The sequence below is a fragment of the Nipponia nippon genome, unplaced genomic scaffold (genome assembly GCF_047370975.1).
Source record: "Nipponia nippon isolate SJK-2023a ecotype South Korea unplaced genomic scaffold, ASM4737097v1 scaffold_17, whole genome shotgun sequence".
In the NCBI taxonomy this organism is placed as follows: Eukaryota; Metazoa; Chordata; class Aves; order Pelecaniformes; family Threskiornithidae; genus Nipponia; species Nipponia nippon.
The window spans coordinates 151,494-175,086 of record NW_028262333.1 but is presented as its reverse complement, the minus strand read 5'-3'; the positions used below and the strand labels follow the sequence as shown (position 1 = coordinate 175,086).

Below are 23,593 nucleotides of genomic sequence, written 5' to 3'. Positions count from 1 at the left end.
CTCAGCCTTCTCCATATCCCGGGTAACCAGGTCTCTCGTTTCCTTCCAGAGAGGACCCATGTTCTCCCTAGTCTTCCTTTTATCACTGACATACTTATAGAAGCTTTTCTTGTTGCCCTTGACATCCCTGGCCAGATTTAATTCTGTCAGGGCTTTAGCTTTCCTAACCTGATCCCCGGCTGCTCAGAAAATTTCTCTGTATTCCTCCCAGGCTACCTGTCCTTGCTTCCACCCTCTGTAGGCCTCCTTTTTGAGTTTGAGTTTGTCCAGGAGCTCCTTGTTCATCCATGCAGGCCTCCTGGCATTTTTGCCTAACTTCTTCTTTGTTGGGATGCATTGCTCCTGAGCTTGGAGAAGGTGATCCTTGAATATTAACCAGCTTTCCTGGACCCTTCTTCCCTCCAGGGCTTTATCCTATGATACTCTACCAAGCAGATCCCTGTAGAGGCCAAAGTCTGCTCTCCTGAAATCCAGGGCAGTGAGCTTGCTGTGCACCCTCCTCAGTGCAGCCAAGGCTGCCCTTGAGCTTCACATTCCCCACCAGCCCCTCCTTGTTCGTGAGAACAAAGTCCAGCACAGCACCTCTCCTCATTGGCTCCTCTGTCATTCGGAGAAGGAAGTTACCATCAACGCATTCCAGGAACCTCCTGGATTGCTTATGCCCTGCTGTGTTGTCCCTCCAACAGATGTCGGGGTGGTTGAAGTCCCCTATGAGGACCAGGACTTGTGAATGTAAGACTGCTCCTATCTGTCTGTAGAGGGCCTCATCTGCTTGGTCTTCCTGGTCGGGTGGCCTGTAGCAGACCCCCACTGTAATGTCACCTGTCCCTGCCCTCCCTTTAATCCTGACCCATAAGCTCTCAGTCGGCTCCTCGTCCATCCCCAGGTGGAGCTCCATGCACTCTGGCTGGTCATTGACATAGAGGGCGACACCTCCTCCTCATCTCCCCTGCCTGTCCTTCCTAAAGAGCCTGTACCCTTCCATTCCAACACTCAAGTCACAGGAGCCATCCCACCACGTCCCCATGATGCTGATAAGATCATAGCCCTGCAGGCATGTGCACGTCTCTTAACTCTTCTTGTTTATTCCTCATGCTGCGTGCATTTGCATAGAGGCACTTGAGTTGGGCCGCCGATGAAGCCAACTTACTGGTTGGAATTCCTTTGTGCTGCTCTTCAGGTGCACTCTTGCTGACCTGTGATCCTTCTCCAGGCTCTGGAGCTGGCACTGGCATCCAACTGGTAGGAGTGGGATGGATTGAGGTTCCCCTCCCCCGGAAACTTTAAAGCCCTCTTCACCAGCTTGGCAAGCCTGTGACTGAAAATGCTCTTCCCCTTCTCTGACAGATGGACCCTATCTGCCCCCAGTAGACATATAATGGGTATTTTAGTGTAGACATCAGTGAAAACAGCTTTTGCACCAGTGTTCATAAAAAAACCTCTTGGGTACTAAAGCTACAATGCTTAGACAGGAAAACTTACTTCAGACTTCTCTGAATCCGACCAAGGTGCCTGCAGAAAGGTTGCCCCATGTGTGCAGGCTTTGGCTGAAACAACCTGAAACCACTGAACTTGAGGATAGGAAAAACTTCCACTGTTTTTAAATGGACCATGATCAGACCTGAAGTGTGCTGCCTGCCTTCTCAAAGAGTGGATCAGGAGACCTAGGTCTATCCTTTGGTTTATTTAGGGAATGAATGCATGTGTTAGGCTTTTTTAATATATTCTGGGCAACAGGGGCTTGCAGACTGGCCCACAGCCTGTTCTAAGATGCTTATAAAGGAGCTTGTAAAAGAGTAAGGTCACCACAGTAGTCTAAAATTCTCAGCAGACATTTGAAATTCCACTGGAAAATTTGACAAAATATGAAACTCAGGTTTTCAATATCCACTTGAGTCATATATCATGGAATTTCAAGGACAGAAAACTGATATATGCTGTCCTTTCTGTGTAGCTAGTTTCATATAGTTAATCATGCAGCAAACCATTAGGGAGACCAGCAACACATGAGTTTAAGTTGGAAGTGTGCGACAGAATTCGCATTCCTTAACTTTGTCCATTAAAAAGGTGTTCAGAGTAGGTCTGAACTCTAATAGGGAGCATACAAATATTTCAATAATTTCTCAATGTATTTCTTTGTAAAATAAAAGAAATGGAAGCCTCAAAAAGTTATTTTTACAGTGTCACTTCTTTCAGTGTATTTTTCTACTTTTTAAAATTATCATCCCTGAAAAATTGTCCTTTATTACAGCGTTATTAATTGTAGCCATAAAACAGGACATCCATTTATTTTTTTTCTCTTCTCAACAGTATCAGCTTTCTGTGTCAATTTTTAAACTGCTGAACAGTCCTTCTTGTTACAATGTTTATGACGCGAATCAGTTAACTGAATTTATCTTGTTTTTATTTGAAAGGGGTAAGTCTTTTAAAAATTTCTTTTGCCACCAACAGGATGTCTCTGCAGCCAAAAGTAGTGGAACAGGCAGAGGAAAGAGACATAAGAAAGAGCCTTTGGTTTTTAACTGTATTTTGTCTGTCTCATTCCCAGCTGCATTGACATACAGACTGTTACAAGATTAATGGGAATTGGATTGTTTCATACTTAACCACAGCAGCTCCATTTCTCGCCACCACACATTTCTGAATTAAATATTTGCAGAAGGCTTCTTGTTCAAGATACAGGTGCAGGTGTGAGTGCCAATATGCCAGCTGTAAGAACAGAATAACAATGATAGTCTGAAGTTGCATCTCTGTATGGTCTCTGTCCTGAGCTTTCCCAGTGTTTGCCACCGCCATTCCTGACCAGGGATACGTTGTTTCTGTTCATGCCAACTGAATAGCTGTTTTGTACTGGGTGCAAGTGACTCAGTTGCTGATTGTAGCTCACCGCTCTGCTTCGTTTCCCTGTTGCGTGCCATATGGCCTATGGCTTTCATTTCATTTTGTGCGGAAAAAATTCACTACCGCATTTGCACACGGGTTACACCAACTACAGAGGACAGGCACGTGGACAGCCTTTGGGATCACGAGAATGCAGCAATGGCAGGTTTTTGAGCCCATATGGACACACACAGAGTCTTGATCTCTGACTCAGTTTCTGAGTAACTCTAGAAGTTACTCTTTTGCTGCTAGATTTTGTTGTATCATGCAACAGTTTTATAACTAGTTAATGGTTTAACAGTTCTGATATCCCCTTAGGTTTCTAATTAAGTTAAAAAAAAAAAGTAAAGTAGGAAGCAAAGAATAAGAATATATGGCCCAGATCAGATCACTGGAGCTCAATACCCTTTCTCAAACAGTAGCAGAGAACACAGGGAAGACTTTTAGGTTAGTTAAGACCAAGCACACACTGGTACCTAAAGGAAGTTTTTTTCATGTTCAGCTGCTGACTGATCCATATGCTGGCCAGAGTCATACTCAATAGTGCTACATATACAGATGCTAGAATTACAGAAATGATAGAAATGTGACTAGAAATAAAGAAACAAAAGAATGTAATTTTTTTTAAAGTACTACTTCTAAAAATTCTGAGAAATCCTGGGTTTTATTTCCAATTTTAACCTTGAAAGATCTGAACATCTACCTGACCCCAAACACTGTAGCAGGGGAAAAAACCAAGAGGATAGTTCCACTGCAGTGTCCTGTGTCTTTTGTGACTACGTATGGCACAAGACACATCAAAGCACTTTGCAATGCCTTGTCTCAAGACTTAACAGCAATGGAACTAACAGACATTGTCACATACTTCCAGTGTTGTTGTTATTGCTATTGTTCTGCAGCTTCTTTAAAAAGCTACTTTTAGGGGGCACGACATCAACCAATGAGCTAAGAAGGTGAACAGTGAGCCAGCTGGTACGGCCCCTGTGTTCAGATACAAGGAAGAGAGTAGGAGGGTGAAGACATTAAGACCAAGATGCTTCATCCAAGGCGCAGGTCTCTGCTGCACAGATGCAGAAAGACGAGGAGCAGAGAGGGTGATCACTGTCCTTCAGTTCTTACTGCCTGCAAGCAATGTAATTGGACTCTGGCACAGAGGAATCAAAACAGGAAAGGAGCTGACTGCTTACATTTCTTTTTGAGCAAGGCAAAAGCAGGCACACAGCTTTTCATGTCATTATGGGGTATCTTTTGAGATTTTGGATGTGAACTTACCCACTGTTCCTTATTCAGGGGAGATTACTAGTTGGTCAATAACTGTCATTCAGCAAACAATTTAGGTGTCAAAGTGAAGAGAAAGCCTTGCATGAGGGAACTTCCGCTAAGTACTTTCCCAAAAGAATGATGAAACTGCTTACATGGAGTGAACATATTGGTTTCTGCTTACCAGCATGCCATGGAGTATGAAGATGTGCCTGGAGTTGCTCATATTGGGAATTGTGCTCACTTGCTCCTCCCTTGGCTCTGACATCATCCTGAGTAAATGCACCACAACAGGTCCATAGAAAAAGCATCAGTCACACAGATGAAATAATTGACCTATGCCAGTAAATTCCTGGACTTGAGCAGCAATGAGATCTCTTTTAAATTTGTCTGAGGACACACAGGAAAAATAGAAAAGGAAATGCTTCACATTTAAAATGTTCATGGATTTGTACTTAGGGTTGTTTTTTGCCAAAAATGTAATCCAGTGCCTTTTTTTTTGGTGATCCCTTTGCACATATGAGAGCTCATTTGAGCCTGTGCCAGAAGAGGAGAGTCTTTACTGGGTTCGGCTCTCATTATAGGCAGAAAGTATGAAGGTAATGAAACCAGGACCTTCTAGATTACGGGAAGAAGAGGATGCTATCCTGTTAAGTAAATAAATAACCCCTGCAGCTATCACACAATGATTGTTGACTCTCCTGTGCCTCTTTCTAATTCTGCTCTTCCCTGAAGCTTAACTGTGGCTTTGGGGGGGGGGGGGGGGGGGGGGGGGCAGTCCTCACTGTATCTAGCTGGAGAATGAATGAACAGGATGGAAATTAACCTTAGTCTGCAACCCCACAGTGCAGAGCTGCAGAGCATTAAGATTCATTGGCCCCCAAATTCCACTTGACTTTATAAGCTATTTGAGCCAAAAGTGCGTAACTCCATTTTTAACTTTACATCTTTAATTGGCTTTTTCTGTTGCCTCTTTCTATGGGCAAAATGCCCTAGGACACTCCTCAGAGTACTCAAAACAAAAATTCAATTCATCCTTGCAAAGCTAAATGAAGTTACACAATAGATATTGACGTAATGAATGCACTATGGAGTTTCTTCCTACCTCCACCAAACCTTTCCCCGGCACTAGAAAGTCAATCAAATGTGGGTTTCAGCCACAAATGACATTACTTCCTTTCCGTGGTAATAGCTACTGCAAAAAACACCATATGAAAACAGTACACCTAACATTCACTGTTTATTTCTCTGTCTTCTGTTGACTGAGCAAAGAGTTTGCTTGCATTTGTGACTTTCCACAATGTAAATTCCTCTAATATTGTGAGGCAAAGCTGTACTATCTTCCAATTAGTTATGGAATTTCTAAGGCAAGTGAGAAACAGCAGGAGAAAGCCCTGCATTGCGGAATCTCTTCCATAAGCACACGCCTGACTACCTCAGAAGTTAAACATTAATATTCTTATGCAACGCTTGTCTGTATATGTGATAATAATAATATCAGTTTTAGATGTTCTGTTTCAATTCCCTCCACCTATAATTAAGATCTGAGAGTAAGAATAACTTCAGAGAGCTTTAGTCTGACAATCATAACAATAAATCCCTTTGTCAAAGGAACTGTTGTTTGCCCAAAGCAAACAAGACACCAATCATATTTAGAGAGTTGAGCAGAAAAGCACTTTTATCACAGAATGCAGTTCAGTATAGATAGCTTAGTGTTGTAGATAGATTGGATGGAACAGAAATTTTGCAGTAGAACAATACATATCAAATACTATCCTTCATATATTAACTGCTACCTTCCTTTTTTTTTTCCAACCAGCTGAATTTAATGAACATACTGCTTAACTACTGTGAGCATCCTCATGGAAGGACACTTCCATCTGGATCTGCAGGGAACTTCATGCTAGCTGAAACGGCCAGTCACGCTGCAGGTTGTGGTCAGCATCATGAGCCTGGCACTGCTCCACAAGCCAGCTGGCAGAAGCACCACAGACGCAGGATGTGGTATGAAGACAGCCATATTCCTGTAGTCACCACACAGCTTTCCATAGAAGTCAACTCTGCAACAGTATGTTGTTTTAAGAAAACAGGAACCTTCCAATCTGCAGTAGAGTTATAAATAACTGAGGGCAAAGTTTATTCACAACTGCTAGATAGGAGGTGACCGGGCGCAGCCATGGGTTTGAGAACAGAGTCAGAGTTAAAATCCCTAGCAGTTATGAATTTCCATTGTGACAGTACTATAATTACCATTTCATTATAGGGGATTACATTTGCATTGCTCTTTCCTTACAGTTAATTGTTCCTGAAAAGGAAGAAATAGAAATGAGGACAAAAGAACCCCAGAAACATTATACTGTCTTACATACAAATGTCTCTTTTGAATGCCTGTGACTGAGCAGGTGAGATAGAACTTCATTCACTTGCGCTGCAGCTTTATTTACATGTAACAAATCTACGGAAAACGAAACGCAGATTCTACTAAATAGCCTTGATTTTTGTCAAGACAGTGAAGGTTACATTATCTCACACTGCACTGATGTAGTACATTGTGTCTGCATTCATAGGTGAGCCAGAGACATCTTTGTTGAGAAAGGTCCCATTTGACGTGTTCAGTAGCGCTTAGGTTTTTGCTACAACTTGAATCAGAGTTCCTAACAAGCAAGGCAGAAATGTGGTAGAAAAGACATAGGTACATTTCCATTAACAGCACATATAAAACCATGTGATGTGGGCGAGGCATCAGTAGATAACATTGTGTGTAGTTGTATATCGGTTATGTCTGTGATCACTATTCATTGTTCCAATACTTAGCCATGAAGGTTTGTCCTAGAGACTCTTTACCTCCATTTCTCATTATATATATTTATATATATATAAAAGCATTGCTAGTGTTGAAATTCAGAAGAATGCAAATAAGTTTAATATTCCCCACAAACAACTTCAGCATATCTGCATTTCAGAAGAAAAATTCAAAGCCACTCCTCTTAAAAGAACCAATTTTTTCAGTTGAAAGGGGAATCCTGCTCAAAATTAAAGCAAAAAAAAAAAATCCTCTTTGCTTAAATTTAGGAAACTCTGATAAAAGATCCTCTCTATAGGAGAAGGCATGATGTCCATCACTCAGTGTGAAGTTAGAACATCTGGCAGCTCCTCTTCCCTGTCACTGTCTTTCATTTGGAGGCTTAGACCTGCCCCACAACCATGTTCCTGCATCTGAGATATAACAGAAACCCCAGGATGGTGCAAGGCGCTGCCAGTAACATCTGGTAGCCATTGAGCTTTACTACTAGGTTCAGACCAGAGACTACCTCCTACCCAGTCCTGGCATAAAAGTTCAAGTTCCTGTCAATCTCAATCATGATGAAAGCCATCCCAGCTGGTGCTACTGCTGCTCTTTGATGTAGCTACTTGGTCATTATAAATCAAAGACTCTTCCTCTCATGTCAGCTCAGCTGGGAGAAACTGCCACTTGCAGAAAAGCAAACAAAAGACCAGAATCTTACGTGAGATGAACAGGCACAGTGGTACTGCAGAGCTGTGCCAGCATGACTCCCACAGGCTGAGAATCCAACCTGAAATCCCTGTAGGATTTCACTGGTATCGATCACTGGCTGGAGCACAGGACAGGGCAGAAGAATAGGCAATATCCCATTAAATAGTTTTAACTTCCTAGTGATGCTCAGGCTGTTGTATTTTGCAAGTTTCTAGGAACGATTGATAATCAGCAGGGTGGATGTATTCATATCTGCAAGAAAGCTGTTCTTTATAAGTATTTGTACTATACAAAAAGGAAAAAGGGGCTAAAATTTGTTCAAATCAGTTTAGGTTTGGGCAGCTTGTGAGAGCTGAAATGGCCATACAGAGATAAGAAGCTCTTTAGATTTCTTTGGAATCAGTTTAAAGTCTGACTATAATTATGAGGAAAACATTAGGCACTCAGCAAGTTGTCTTGATAGATTTGGGGGGCGGGGGGGGGGGCAAGGAGAAGAGAAAAAGAAACAGAGACAGACAATCAGAGAAACAAAGAAGGAAAGAGAAGGAAAGAAAAGTAGAAGCATTTAAAGAACAATTTCAAAATCTAGTTTTGGGGAATCTTAGTGTTAGGGACTTTTAAAAAAAACAAACTAATAAAAAGCACTCTAAGTCCATTTTGCCCGTGGTTCTGGCCTTTCTTGATTAGTTTTGATTAAAAATCTTCCCAGATTTTTGGATCCCTTTTCTCCATACCAATGGCTTTTTGAGAAAATGGAACATTTGGTAAAAAAGAAAACTCAATTTTCCTTCACAATTTCACTGAAAAGAAACCACTTTGAGTTTCAGCAACAATTTCTCTGTCTGAGATGGAAACCTTCTGTTTATTAAAATTGTTTGGAGTGCACTTTTTTTTTTTTACAAACCTGTTAAAGATTTAAGTATTGTGGTGAAACCATGGAGGGAAACAGGAACACCAGGAGCAGGACATTTCCCAGGTAATTCCAACATTTTCTTAGTAAGAAACAGCTGAAAGATGTCTATGGCTTGGAAGCGTAAAAGGTGGCAGTAATAAACACATGTTGCTGCATGAGGGACCTGTGTGGGGTCTTCATGGTGTACAGCATTGTGGATTTGTTTGCATGAGACCCCGTCATCAGCACTGCTCTCCCTGGGCACCGCCTTGCATCGCACCAGCAGGAGCCAGTCCTCCCTGTTTCTGATCTCTCAGTGCAGAACATGTAGGAGTCCCCAGCACAGTTGCAATCACATAAAGGCAGAGGCTTGTCTTCCCATCTATATCACTACAGATCTAATCAGGGCTTTGGGATTTCTTGGCAGGAAACATCAAGATAACCGTTCTGGGAGCAGCCACTGCTTCTTTCTCACCAGGCCTATTGGTTTAGTCAGAGCAAGCACAGATTTTACCTTTTTTCTGGATCTTTTTGCATAGGCTAACAACGACTTTGGCTGACATACTTTTACTAAACAGAAGCAGCCCTCAGACTTTCCTTTTTTTCCATTTTTTTTTCTCATTGACTTGATATTTTCATAGTGCAGAGTATTCCACGCTCTTCAGTGAAAAAGGCTCTATATGAAAACAGCCACCTAATTGACAGAGTGAAATGCTAGTTCCTCAGATTCATTTTGTCTTTCTTGGAAACTCTTGTCTTGCAAGAAGGCTGTTTTCACTGACAGTGATTTCTTTGCCTTAGAAAGTAAAGGAAATATTTTCCTTACAAAGAGTTCTATCAAGCCCAACAAAGACGAATCGTGTCAAAGGAAAAAAAAACAACAAACAAACAACCCAAAAAAACAATAGAGAGAGCAAGTCTAAGGAGGCATTCACTGCAGAAGCAGATAGCAATGCTGGCTGGATGTGGGTTTCCCATGTGCATTCATCACAAGGTGCAGGACACTCCAACGGTATCCTTCGTATGCTTCAGCTAATACGTGGGGACCACAGCCTCCCCCTTCACTGCATGAGAGAAAAGTCACTATTTTGAAATAACAGCTGTTACGTTGCATCTCTGTCCACCGAGAGTACTGTGAGTATTCACTGCAAATTCCTCTAGGAGCATACTATAGGTTTGTGCTGCTCATGTCCACCTTCTCACTCACCACAAGATAAGAGTGCTTCAGATTAAAACCAGTCATTCAGGACTACCTGTATGTTACTTGAAGTCATTGCAATGTACTGAATGTTACTTCAAAATAGTAGTTCATAATTTCTCTCCCTCAACAGTTCTGATTTTCAGTTTTGAAATACTAAGACAGTTTTGTTATGTTAAAAACTTTTCTGTTTCCTTCTGAGAGCAGCCAGAGGTGGAGTACGCAGTCACTAATTTGCATAGCCTCATCAGCTTTAGCAAAGCTTCCAGTTGCTGACTGGTTATCTAGGGATGTAATAACCAGCTCCAGTCAAAACAACTCTGTGGTTTCATTTACATATTAGGGGAAATAAAACAATATGATGAGTCAGAAGTGGAGCTCTATTATGTAATAAAATAGTAAGCCTTTCAAAGACGACGTAAGTCTGCATTCGTTGTAGTACTTCCCCCAGAACTGTCTGTAAGACCTAACTTGACCTCAAAACCCAGAAGCCTGAAACTGGTTCCTTATTGTCACAGGAAAGTGAGCTGTCGTAGCAGTCATACAAGTATCAAGAGCAGCACAGTTGTTACACTTATCAGCAAAGTGGTGGGTTCACACATGCACACGCAGGTGTGTGTGTGCACACAAGTTTTCCCCTGCCCTCCAATATCTCTGATAAAGTCTATGTGATGCAAATGCCCAAACTAAAGGAAGAGCTCAAAGAAACTCGGAAATTCTCGCCCTGAACTGTTCCTCTGATATACCTGCCACGTCTCTCACAGACAGAAATTTTGTCATATGGGAAAAAGTATGAGAAATTTACCAGGTTTTCTTACTTGAATCAGCAGTGTTTCAGCTTCCAAATCACCTCCAGAGCCAGAAGTAACAGGTCTGTAGAGGATCATACCCCAAGAGCATGAAAACTGAGCCATGGACACTGCTATCACAGTGGGCCAGCTGATGGAGTGAGGGGTATCTCCATGTAGCTTCCAGCTGGAGGATGGAGAGAAAGACAGACATTTCAAGACCTTTAGATTCAGTGAATAAAGGGAAGAAAACACATTCACGGGAGACAGGAGGGTAATTTGATCCAGCGAAACATGAAGACCAGAAAACCTGTGATTTCAGTGATTAATATCTTCAAAAGTCATCTGGCAGGGGAAGTGTGCCTGCCCGCAAGTTGGCGGAGAAGGGTTTTACCTGTCTCTGTAAGCACAGCTCTACAAACTTCATTTCTCTATATGTCAGGGAAAGAACCTGTAAGCTCTGATGCAAACTCACATGCTGAAACTCAGCAGTGATACCATGTTGTCATTATCTCCTGCCCGTGGAATAGGGTTGCGTGGCGTCTGATTTGTATCTCTTTAGTGGGTCTGAAGGCCATACTCAAAATTCAGTGGAAAAACTAAACATTGCTTACGAAAAAAACCTTATGTATTATTTAAAAACAACACTGAAACCCAAGCACCTTCTGACAATGTAAATAGATTTAGAGAGATAGCATCCTTAAAGCGCAGAACATGTTAATTCTCTTTACCTATACCAATATTTTGTACGTATCTTGTCCTGCTGACCAGTTGCTCTTTAGAGTTTTAGTTACCATGTTCTACATAGAAAAAAAAATCTCACACTGAAAAATCAGTGTCATAATTAAAAATAACGATAAAGCAGCTGATTTTCTGAGGAGAACTTTTCAAACATCAATTTCTAATGCTTTTCTTTGACATAAAATCCTACCATGTTATACTGGACATCAACCAATCAGTTCTTGTGCCACATATTTTTTCATGTCAATACACAGTCCTGTAACTATGAATGGTGACTTTACACTGACTTTTTTTGAAGTCAGGATTTGGCTGATGATTTCTAGGTGCTTAAGAACTGAAGTTATATCTCTGTTCCATTTAAATAACAGAATATTAAACTCAGAATGAAAAAAAAAATTGTGTTCATTTCACTGGGTCAGGATTTCACTCCTGGTATTTACAGGTGTGACTTGTGAAATGGCAATAGGAATTAAAGAATTTCAGATTGCTCAGTAGAGATTAAATACAAACAAGGAGGATTTTAATTTCATATTCCAGGTGCTGCCAAATAAGAAAAGCTAAATGGACACATCTCAAAAATACTAATCAGTGCTTAGCTGTTGGCAAAATAAAACATTGGAATAAACTATGAAGATTATTTTTTCAATAGAATTTCTGATTTGACAGAAGAGCACAGATGCTCTGATACAAGTTTCTTATGCAGCACTTACATCAGCTGTAGAGGTGTTTGATTTTTCATCCCCTCCCGTATCCACGCCACCACCCTTCTAATGGAAGTTACTCTTTTGGGCTTTTACACATATCTTGGTAATTGACTTGCAATTTTAGTAATTTTTTTGTAGCTATTCTGTCAGTACTTTTCAGTACTTACAAAAAAACAAAACCAAACTGGAAATACAGAAGTCCCACTGTGTTATGTCATGTTGCCACTGTATAGGTCATCAGGAGCCTTTGGACGCTCGCAAACAAGGTAAAGACAGACATGGCGAGAGCTAGGGAGGGCCATCATCTGCACAAGCAGGATGGGACAAGGCATGTACTTCGGTAAGAGGTTTTGTCCCTGTTTGCTGGCAGCAGAGTCACATTGAGCGCCAGAAGCCCCAAGTCCCTCATTTATTTCTGCCAAGAACCTGCTCTAACAACTGTGGACCACGGTTGGCATCGTTCCCTCTCAGCCTTCTGCCCCACACTCTCCACCCTGTCCCCATCCTCTCTCTTCTGCAGTGCTCCAGCTGCCTTCCTTACCTGCTAGTTCCTATTACTCGCTCTCCTCCACATCCTTCTCATCACAGACAAGCTGAGTTTCATTCTCCAGACTTACTGATGAATTTCTGAAATTCCCAACCACATCAAGTCTTATCCCTTTTCATTCCATTCATGCTCACTTCCCTCAAGTGCATTTCAGCAGAACCTCTTCTGCTTTGAAGGTAATAAAAATAAAGTTGCATGAAATGCTTGACTTGAATCATGTATGTTGACTAGAGTTTATACATTCCAGTTTGCATTTTATACCCAACTTTAACCTTTCCTTGTGTTTAATTCTAGGCTTTAGTTCACACCCTTTTTTATCAAGGAGTCATCTGCAGTGTTTAAACCAGATCCTGAATTCTCAAAGCTCAGTGATTTTCAAAAAAGCCCAACAGAAACTGCAGTTTATTTGAACTTTGTGAGCATTTTCACTAAACCCAGACCTCATTAACATTTTTGAGACTGCTGCTGGCATCAGACTGCTGGAATAAGAAACTTCAAATGTATTTGTGACATTCAAATTGGGCAACTAATGTATTTTCCAGTGTTACTACAAGTCTCGCTTCTGGTGTGCCAACAAAGTCCATATGACCAATGCAAGTATGCAATGACATAAGATAATATCAAAACCAAATCTTGCCGATGTTTTTTACAAAAAGATCTGATTATGGGAAATGAAGAATTGTTCAAGCTGAAAGCTTGGTCAGCCTCAGAACAAGAGAACTAATGCAAATTAAACTGGTGTAACAAAAATCAGGAACCTGTCCTGAACAAGTGAATTCGCTTTGGACAACCCCACAGAGGGCACACAGTAGTCTATACTAAGAGTTACACAGGTCTCTGCATCACACTTTTTCCTTGTACTACTCAGTGACATAATGCTACCTGTTAGGCAAATTAAATGTGAAGAACAGTATTATTAGTGAACATTATTTTCCTGGAAACAACCACCACATTGTGATTTTATCTCGCATATGTGTTTTTCAGGAGAAAAGGCAAAAGTGAGGAAAGGAATGGAGAGGAGAAGGGAAAGGAGAGAAGGAAAAGAAGAAAAGGAAAAGGATGATCTTACACAAGAACCATGTGTGGCAGGTATTTTAAGTACAAAAAATACAAGGTAATGTGATTTTGAGCTGTATTAGGTAATGTGAAAGCAAATAACAGTATGAAAGTAACTTTTTTGAAGTGAAATATAGTGCTGTAATCCACATTCTTTAAAAATGGAGTATGACATTCAGGTATGCCCAAAGCAACTGAACTGTCAAAGTTCAATCCACCAAGAACAGTGCCACTAGTTCACAGCAGAAAGTGTTCCCTGATGCAACTTCCCCTTTCAACTTAGTATTTTGCAACTGCCTTCATTATTTTAATATTATTATTTAAGCATTTGTACCTTCCCTCCAATAATTTCACATTGATAGTCTTGACTGTTCCTATGGAACTCACAAGCTCTCAGTGTGGATTACCATGGCATTTGATATTGAGAAATTAATATACTGGAAGATTAAGTTACCTGACTAAAGTAACACAAATGCACATGATTTGCTTCTGCACCGTGCTTTAATTACAAGGTCAGTCCTCTTCTCTGTTTAGGCAAGTGACTTAAAAATGGGAAAGAAATTGTGTAAAGAATTTCCAACATTGAGGATGACAATGAGTCTTTTACCTATGAATCAGAAATTAACTTCCAACCTTAACCTACAGTGACTGAAAGCCACAGATCTTTAATGGGTAGCTTCATAGAAAGTTTGAGTAGTTTCAGTCCACTTTCTGACAGATAAATCCCCGTTAGAGACTCATATCAAGGGTGATCTCACTTGCAAGACAATTCACTAGCTTGCTCACAATTCATCTCAGAATTAACAAACTCCAAAAAGATTCCTAAAAACGTACAGTCAATTCTTTTCTTTAGTCTACTTCCCTTTTGTTATTTCTCCCTATACCCAGTTCATGTTTTCGGCTGAATCAGACACTTCTGGTCAGCTGTGCCCATTCCCAAGGCACATGTCCCCAAGGCAGTGCTGCGCTACCACCCTGGAGCTTCTCCACGGCCCAGGCAATTACCCAGAGTCAAAAGGCTTCCAGAACCCAGAGCCAAAACATGATAGAGACTTTGCTTTTCTCCAGATGTACTTACAAGTCCTGGCTGCTGGAAATATTGCTCCTCCTCACCCATCAGCCAGCTCCTTTACTTTCAGGAGAGGCTTATTAGCTCCACAGCCCAGCAACCAGGAGCATGTGGTTGGGAATGAGTGGCAAACATGGAGAGAAGCAGGACTGCTCCATTTTGCAGCAGTGTGCTGCTAGGTGAGCTGAAGCAATCCCACAAATTTACCCTAAGATTGGAGGAGGAGGCATGTGGCTCTCCAGCAGAGCCTGGATTGCAAACAGCTTGCAGCCATCCAAATTCCTCACAGCCATTCTGCTACAGAGGTGGCTCCTACTCCACAGTGCAGGAGACCCTCCACTCCATTGTCTTAGGGTTCCTCTGGTCCTCTTCAGCCTATTACCGTGTCTCGGCAAACAGAATTTACAGGGATGAAGCTGATGCCAGAATAGCTATGGACATGAGCTCCCCTCCTCATAGGCATGGAGAAAGCACAGTGTCTGGGGGCACACAGCAATGTAAAATGCCATAGCTTCTTCAGTGCCTGTGACCATTTATTCTATGCTGGTTGTCTGTCTTCATAAGCATTCAAACCTCTTGCTTCAATAAGAACAAAATCATAAAGTAATTAAAGAATAGAATATTTAAGAAAGCAATGTAATTCTTATACACTGGCCTTCCTGTCTCATGGGTGGGTGGAAAATGTCCCCAGTAGCTTTATTCCCATGACATCAAGAGACCTCTTACAAGACTAACAGGGGTATGAAATGGGGAAACTCACTCGGGCAATCCTCTTTTCTTCCTCTTTCATTTTCCACGTGTGTGAATATAATGCCCTTAATTGGTAGATTCAAGTTAAAAAAAAAAAAAGTAGCTGACACTTTGAAAAGAAAGACCATGTGTTTCAATAATGATCAAAGTTCATATGTCCATATTTTTTGCCTTGAGGAAGAATGAAAAAAATCACAAAGAAATATATCCCCTTTGAAGCATCTCTTTATGAGACATCTGTTCTTTAAAAAGAAATGCCTATTAAAAAAAGAAGTTGGAAGGGTCACCTGTATCACCAAGGTCAATTCCCCATCATCACAACTACACAAGAGACATTTACTCCAAAGCATCCCCTGAACAGCCCCTTCCCAAGCCATGAGATGCTCCTTTAAATACCTTTAAAATTGCAGGTTACAAAACCAGTGTCTCACAGTAACACAGCAGGAAAGACCAAGGACATTATATTGAGTATAATGAGCCTCTACTTCCAAGGAACTTCTGAGATGAAATACCTGAAAAAAGGACCACATCTCTTTCTGTCAGAAAAAGGCAAAAGAAACTCCCAAAGCCCTTTACTGAATCTCACTGAAAACTCCTCTCTGATCCTAATCCCATTAATTGGCTTAACATCAAATATGTAAGCAAAATATATTCTTAACTTAGTTTCTCTAAGCTGTGCTTTATAGGGAACAAATCTAAAGGTCAGGCAAATCCAGCATCTCCTCATTCTTCCAGAGACTTTCCTCATTAACTGGGACAGTCCATGGACAGAACAAATACTATATTATCTCCCCAAAACAGAGACCTTGGTGGTGGGGTGGTTGAAAGCAGGACAGACATTTTGAGGTCAGAAGTAAACTGTTTGGGGCACTCTGCATGCTCGTTGCTGTGTGTGGCTGCCCCCACCGAGGCTGTGAGCAGCCAGGTGGGTTGGCTGGAAGACTGCTCCTGCAGCAGGTCAGACATTCCTCCATGCAGCTCAGGTCGTGGATAAAAAGAATTGCAGCCTCAGACCTTTGAGCTACATCTCAGTGGTGGTAGTCCTAACATTAAACTGCATCCCATGAATAAAAGTCTTCCCATAATCTTTGATTTTGTTATTTTTCATCTGCGAGGGCTTGTTCTGAAAATGCTCAAAGTACTGCATAGCAAGGGGGGTGTCTCCCTGCGTTTCTGCTACCAGTTCACAGACAATTTATCCCTTTGGTTAAAAAAAGAATCCAAAAAGAAAAATCCAACCTTATTTGCTTTCCAAACCACTATGTTACACTGTGTTAGAAGTGGTTGGATTTTTTTTTTTTAATCACCCAAGCAACAATAGCAGTGTATCACGAACAAACATACCACAAGCATATTACAAACTCTACAATTTTACTCTGAATCTCAACCTTTATCTCTCATCTCAGCGAACACATACCCACAAGTTTCCCCTACAGGTTTCACTGCTGCTAGAAAACAGCAGTTTTGTGGATCCCCTTGTTCAAACACTGTCAGAACGCCACTGAGATAGCATTCCCAAATCAGATTCTCAGTTCTGCAATATTTTCTCTGAAGTCTTTGAGAGTTAGACAGTTTTGACAACAGCAATGTGGTTTGAGAAAAAAATAAAACACACACATGCAAACCCATATTTCGAATTGAGGAATGGTATCATCTTCTTGAGGTGAAGAAAATTTCCATATTTTCTCTTAAGTATTATGAGAAAGGTACCCTTTTCATTGAAAAAGGATTCCTCATTTTTGTGGAGACTTGTTTCAAATACAGATAGCGAAATAAGCCCTCCGCTTCTTAGCCCTCAGAAATCAGATTTTGTGCCATAAAGTTTCCCACCTCAGAGGTGATTCTCCAATGCACACTGTGTCTTGAACCACAGTCTTCAGTCTCAATATTGCTTTCTTTGTCAGTCCCACAAGGTTCAGACATTGGCATTATGCATCCTCCCTGCCCCCAGCTTCCTTTGATCAGTACATGTAATGATCCAAAACAGCTTTAAAGTGGCAGAATTGTTTATTTAAGAGTATTTTGTTAATGTCTAATTTACTTCACATTATTGGCATGACTATCTTACATGAAATGGATAAGGGAGGCAAGAGATCATTGCCGGTATGTAGATCCACTCCCTTAAATCTTCTTTTGCTTCTTACCATGTTTAAAGCCAGCCAGGCTTACCTATTTGCACATACTCAGTTTGGAAGTACAGCCTAAAAATCAAACTGGGACACTTTCCAAGGGCTGAACAAAACCATGAAAGAAACGAGCCCTACTATTCCCTCTGTTTCTTAAGGATTTCTCGAAGGGTTGAGGGATATTCCATCTCTAAGCAATACCTTGCTTTCCTGTATTTTTCATAGTAGCTCTAACAATTTAGTCCAAGATTGTCTTAAGCAGAAATCAGAGTATCATATTCAACATTATTATAGGTAACTCCAAATCTGCCCAACCACCAACTGAGCTAGGTTTGAAATTTTTTCTAACTTACTAAAGTGTTGTTAAGGACTCAACTCTAGAAGGATTTGTACCATGATTATATTTCATTAGGCACTCAGATACAGCAGCTGGCACAGGAGAATCTCACTGCAGCTTGTACAAGCACTGAATTTTGATCAAGGTGTCAGGCAGGCATGGATGCTTGAATCTGACTTTCTGATTCTCTTCAGACACTGTTGTTGTTTCTGAAGCTACTAAGCAGCGAGAAAATCATCCACATTCTGTTGGGTAAATGCCTTTGTGCCCAAAAAGCAAAAGATAATTATTCATACAGTACCCACCTTTCTGAAATTAAGGCTCCATCTCTATGGGAGAAATAGCTTGTTCCACCATTCAATGGCTACATTTTAATGAGTTTTAGCCTTCATATCAATACATGAGAGTCAGAAAGCCCAAACTTTCCATTCCTGACCCACATTCCAGTTTATCCGTCTTGGCTGGCTTAACATCCACCAGCAATTTCTATGTTGTATTTAGCAAAGCAGAAGACCTGCAAAACCAACATCACATTTTGTGATTACAGCATGTTGTGAATAGCTGCCCATAGAAATAAGGACTAAGCAAACTGGTGTCAGAATGAGGCCCTTGTGAGCAGAAGCAGCCGTAGGGCTGGCACAGTCACAGCCTCTCTAGTACGGATACAGTTATATCAATGAGTATGCTGCACTCATGTAACTCCTTACTGCATGGAAACAGCTGAGCTATCAGCCACCCAGGAGTTCCCTAGATTATTTTCTTAATATATTTTGTGACCAAGCAATTTGTTAAGAAACATTCATTTCAGCAATGTAGTCCATTGTTTTGAGAAGTCCAAAGTTTCCTTTTTTTACCATATAGGTAAATTCTAAGAAATGCAGGGTGGTAGTCAAATGGGGGGCTTTCTTCAGGAAAATAACCAAGATTACATCCAACAGGAAGATTTGTTATACACAGTTGTAGACAGACCCACTCTTTTTTGGTGCTACCTTACTGGACATGAACAACCAGTCCACACAGCCTTGTAAGGAGGAAATCGGAGCCTGGAAACAGTGTTTCCAAAACAGCCCCCCACCCCCGGCTCCTTGCCAGCTCAGACCTAAGGGAAAATGCCTAGAAATAAAGTGAATTCTACTTGGTAAGAGACGAAGGGTAAAGAGTATTACCATTTTGATGGTGAAAGAAAAGCTGCAGTTTTACCTTGCTTTCTGATACTCGCTCTCTGAGCCCAAAAAGCAAATCCTTCTTGATTTCGGCTTTTCCTTTCAATGATCTGATTTTTTTCATTTTGAAGGATGGATACCACTCCAGTGTTGTTAATCTTGCTGCTTTCATATTAAAAAGGGAAAAGAATGGAGCTGATGTGATCAGTCTCCCTCACTCAGCATGATAGTGCTTCAGCTGCTCACCACTACCTAACACATGGGATGCTGGAATGTGAATACTGTTCCAAGCTGGAAGAACATGCCACTTGAAGAAAATATTTACCCGCTTATCTTCCCCTTGAAGTGACTTCATGGGCTGGACCCTCAGCCTGTCACAGTTGATGTTTCCAGCAACATGAAATTAGGCCACTGTATCCATTTAAACAAGCCTAAATCAATCTCATATGAACACACAGACACAAGATGAGTACCAGCTGACAAATTCTGCTTCCAGCTCCACCACTGTATAATTTGAGAGAACTCCATTGAAGTCAAGGCACTTTACATCCGCAGTCTAGTTCTTGGCCTCTAAAAAGAGGAGTTCAACATAGAAGAGTGCAACCTCTTCTGCTTTTCTCTGGGATAGCAGTGGTCAGAAGTGACCAAAAGTCATCGTCAAGAGTTCATAACAAGCCCCCATGCAAAAAGTGCTTTGCAACAGCAGGGCTCCTGGTCACCCCACATACCCAGGCAAATGGCCAAGAAAACATCTTCAGATCTGTAGTTCAGCCCACAGCCTGGCAGGCTGAAATAACCGGTTGCAGTCTTACTCTTAACATATTAAATATATACACCATAACAGCCACTATCAGAGCTGGCACAAAACATGCTTTGACTGGCATTCTTTTTACAAAGCATCTTGAATCACCTATTTTTATCACTCCCCATTCTTTAGATTTTTAGAGGCTGGATAAGAACAGCAATTACTCTACACATTCACAGTGGCAGACCATGTTACCCTGTCTGGGATGCCCAAGACAGTGCCTTTCATAAATGAAGAACTCAAATTTAGAAAGAAAAACATCGCTTCTGTTAATATGCCCAAATCTGGCTGCAGCTGACAGGCTGTTAAAGCAGAAACCTAATTGCATTTTAAGAATTTTGATTAAATATATCTGTGAGACATCATTAGCCTTGCTCCATGTTTGGCTAATCAAAGTACTTAAAAGGGCACAGGTCCAAAACTCACCATTCAAGTGTTTCTGAAATCTCACCTGAAAGACACTTCAATTGAGTGCTGGGACCCAGAAGTGTGAATTCGGTCTTAATGACACAGTGACACCTCAGGAAACAGACTAGAATATCCACATGATTCTCCTTAGGATCCGAAAGGATTACCCTCCCCTTATCTTTGACTAAATTCTGCAGTTTCTAATTACCAAAATTTTGCTTTGAAATCCATGGGAATTTGTAATTAAAGATTACAGAATTTGGGACCTCACAAGAGCGGTTTCAAGGAAACAAACTGTTTCTTCAGAAGCTTTCTAACTCTATTTCTAGGCTCAAGTAGCGATCTTTTACTAATGAATTTTTAATTTGGTACAGTGACAAACTTAGTTATGTATGAGTATACACACTAGAGGTTGCAAAAGAAGGTAGGTTGCCAAGAAACAAATGTCTATTTCTTTAATTAGCTTAGTAAATTAAAGGAAATTATAATAACTTCACACTACAGAAACGTGGTGTGTTGAGGAATAATACCCTGTGAAAACAAGGAAATTGTCTATAAAGATGTAGGAACTACTACCACTACCTCAGCCAGAACCAAATTCAGGTGGACCTTACAGAGGCTTACATTTGTTAAATTAATTTTAAATAATTATTCCTCCACTTCCCTCATCTCCTAATCCATGAGCCACTTGCAAAAGCAAGGCAACAACATACTGAAAGAAAGGTAATTCTCTCTGAATATCAAATGTGACTTTAGCTTCAGAGTTGAAAGAACCATGAGAAAGCACTTGTTCCAAGGATTTCTATCCCAAGAAACTACACATTTTTAGATCAGTTCAAAGATACTTCAGTTGCTGTATTTTTGGAGGTTCCTAGTGCATAAGCATTCACAGAGTACAAAGACAACCAAGCAGAAAGCTCTGGATAGAAAGAGGTAGCTTTGAATATGAATTGAAGGAATTCTTCATATTCTTATCTTACCGGAGAGCATCAGAGCAACAACATACATGAGTTTCTGCACATCTGAGAGTCCCAGCAGAGCCCTACAACCAAAACAACCTCTTTTCATCACCATCACCACCACCCCAAGTTTTCCTTTGACCTACAAAGCTAGCCACCACAGTAATTTATACCTTCCAACCAAAAGGGTGTGTTTAGGAAGGTGTTTCAACTAGGAATTAGCTGTGAGCACCTGTGTCCTGTCATCTCTGAACCTTGGAAGGAGGCTAGCATAGCAGAGTCTTCATACAAGACAAAGCAAGGCAAGATAGGATATAATGAGATTAAAAGAGAATGATTTTACTAAAAAAATAATTCAGTTTCTAAGACATATTAGCCTTCACTGAAGTTGCATCAGGGGGATGAAAATGGTCTCATAATCAGAATCTAAACTCAGTGGTCATTAGGGCACCAGATTATATAGCTCTAGAAGATTAGTGGTCATTCCCTCACTGTCTCTAAGGCCGAAATCAAAAGGGATAGTAAAAACAGAGTTCAGGCCTCTTCTGTACTGGAACCGGCTGGCCTTATCGTGGGTGGAAAAGTTTGAGCCTTATGGTGATATTCTCAGCAGTTTCATATTCTCAACAGCCCTGGAATTTTGCTGCCTTTAATATACAAAAAGGCTTCAGATACTCCTGTGTTCAAAATGTGTTGTGATCATTCTTTGCAATGAGAAATTGAGATACTTTGTTTTCATACAAGCTATCATCTTGAGCTAAACACCACAGAAAACCTCGTCTTAAGATCCTAGTGAGGATGTGACTTTATTCTTAACTCAGGAGAATTAATGAATCTCTCATGACACACTGGGAAAGCTAAGATATGAGATAAAGAGGTATGTGAGAAGCTCTATCATTTATTAGAGTCCTGTACTTAATTTGGTCAGGCACCTGGTTAGGCATGAGGAAGGAGAGGAGGATACAGACAGGAAGCGCTTCATGACTATGTGGCATTTGCCTGGGAAGGGTCACATAAAGCCAGAGACCTCTTTGTTCTCTTGCTTTGGTTCCTCCACACAAGCAACACAATAAAACTACCTAAAATGTAAGAAAGCTTAAGAACTTGTAATTCATAGAGATAAGTACAAGCTATGGCATATAGACACCTTGGAAGATTTGAATCCCTGACACGCAGAGTGTCTCAGGAACTTTGAACTCTGAATCTTGTCTTCAATGGCTAGACTAAGAGTGTGCATTTCAGTTTTGGAAAATTAGTCTTTGCGTATGTGCACAGCATAGGATGTGCCATCCCACAGGTATTATAAGAGATAGTCTCTGTTTAATTCCAGACCAAGGATGGCACAGCCAGGCTCACCCTAATTTCTCAGCACTTTAACTTGAACCTGGGAGGTTTTTTCCCAGTCCCAGTTGACCTTGGGCCTCTCTCTCTAAGTGTAAGAAGTATAAACGGAGGCTGGCATGATGCCTCGCTTGCTTTCCTCATGTTCAGGTCTTTTCAAACTGATATTAAAAACACCCTTGTTTTGCCTACACTAACACTTCTACTATTAGCATCACGTCCTGCTGACAAGGGACTTCTTAGAAAGTACTAATGATAACAGGACACTTGAAAATGGAAGTAGAAGAACTGCTGTTCTATAACAGAGGGTACTGGAAATTCCCCTTCTGGTTCCAGACCACTGCAACTCTTTGCAAGAAACTGTCATCCAGGGCAGGTTGTGCTGGTTCCCTGTAGTAGCTGCAGAAACACCTTAGCAAAAGCACTGTCTTTGGGGGAGTTGGCAATGACACAACCACCTCCCATAGACTAGTCTCTGTCAAGGAGGGGATGAACAAGACAAGTTCCTCCTTAATAGTTACACAGCCCTGAATATCACTGTGATTAGCACAAGTGATGCTAGCAGCGTTACTGTCAGATTCAACTCATCTAGAAGTGCTGTATTGCTACCTAGGATTGCTCAGATGGAAAAAGTGAGTACACAATGTGGCACTTATTCTTTGAATCTGGATAAATAGCCAGAATTCTGATGTTTGACTAGAAAAATGTTTAGGTAGGTAAAGATAATACGGCTGGGGAAACCCCAAGAGTGTATTACCACTACATGAACGCATTTGCAGGTGGGAAGAAACAATAGGCCATAGTTATTGCCTGAGGAACATGTCTTGCACCTCGTTCTCTTTGGGCCACATGGGACCATGTGAAGGTGTGCAGCGTGGGTCCCTGACACATCCACACCAGGTGACGTGGAGCAGCACAGTCCAGAGGGAAGAGGAGAGGTGGTATTGCGGTGTGAATGCAGGGGAGCTCCATATCTTCATAGTGGAGGAAGCCTGTGGCACAGAATAAACATACTCTTTCCATGCACAGGGCATGGGATGCAACTGGTCTGATGTTTGCAGATAGCAAACCCA

General features: G+C 41.1%; 1 long non-coding RNA gene across 1 annotated transcript; it reads right to left on the bottom strand.

Annotated features, from left to right (window-relative positions):
* Positions 1–5,800: 5,800 nt before the first annotated feature.
* Positions 5,801–21,313, bottom strand: LOC148056117 (uncharacterized). Its single transcript, XR_015703827.1, has 3 exons — positions 21,201–21,313; positions 10,545–10,701; positions 5,801–6,200 (listed from the first exon to the last, which is right to left on the bottom strand). It is a non-coding gene; the product is annotated as an uncharacterized LOC148056117 (long non-coding RNA).
* Positions 21,314–23,593: the final 2,280 nt, after the last annotated feature.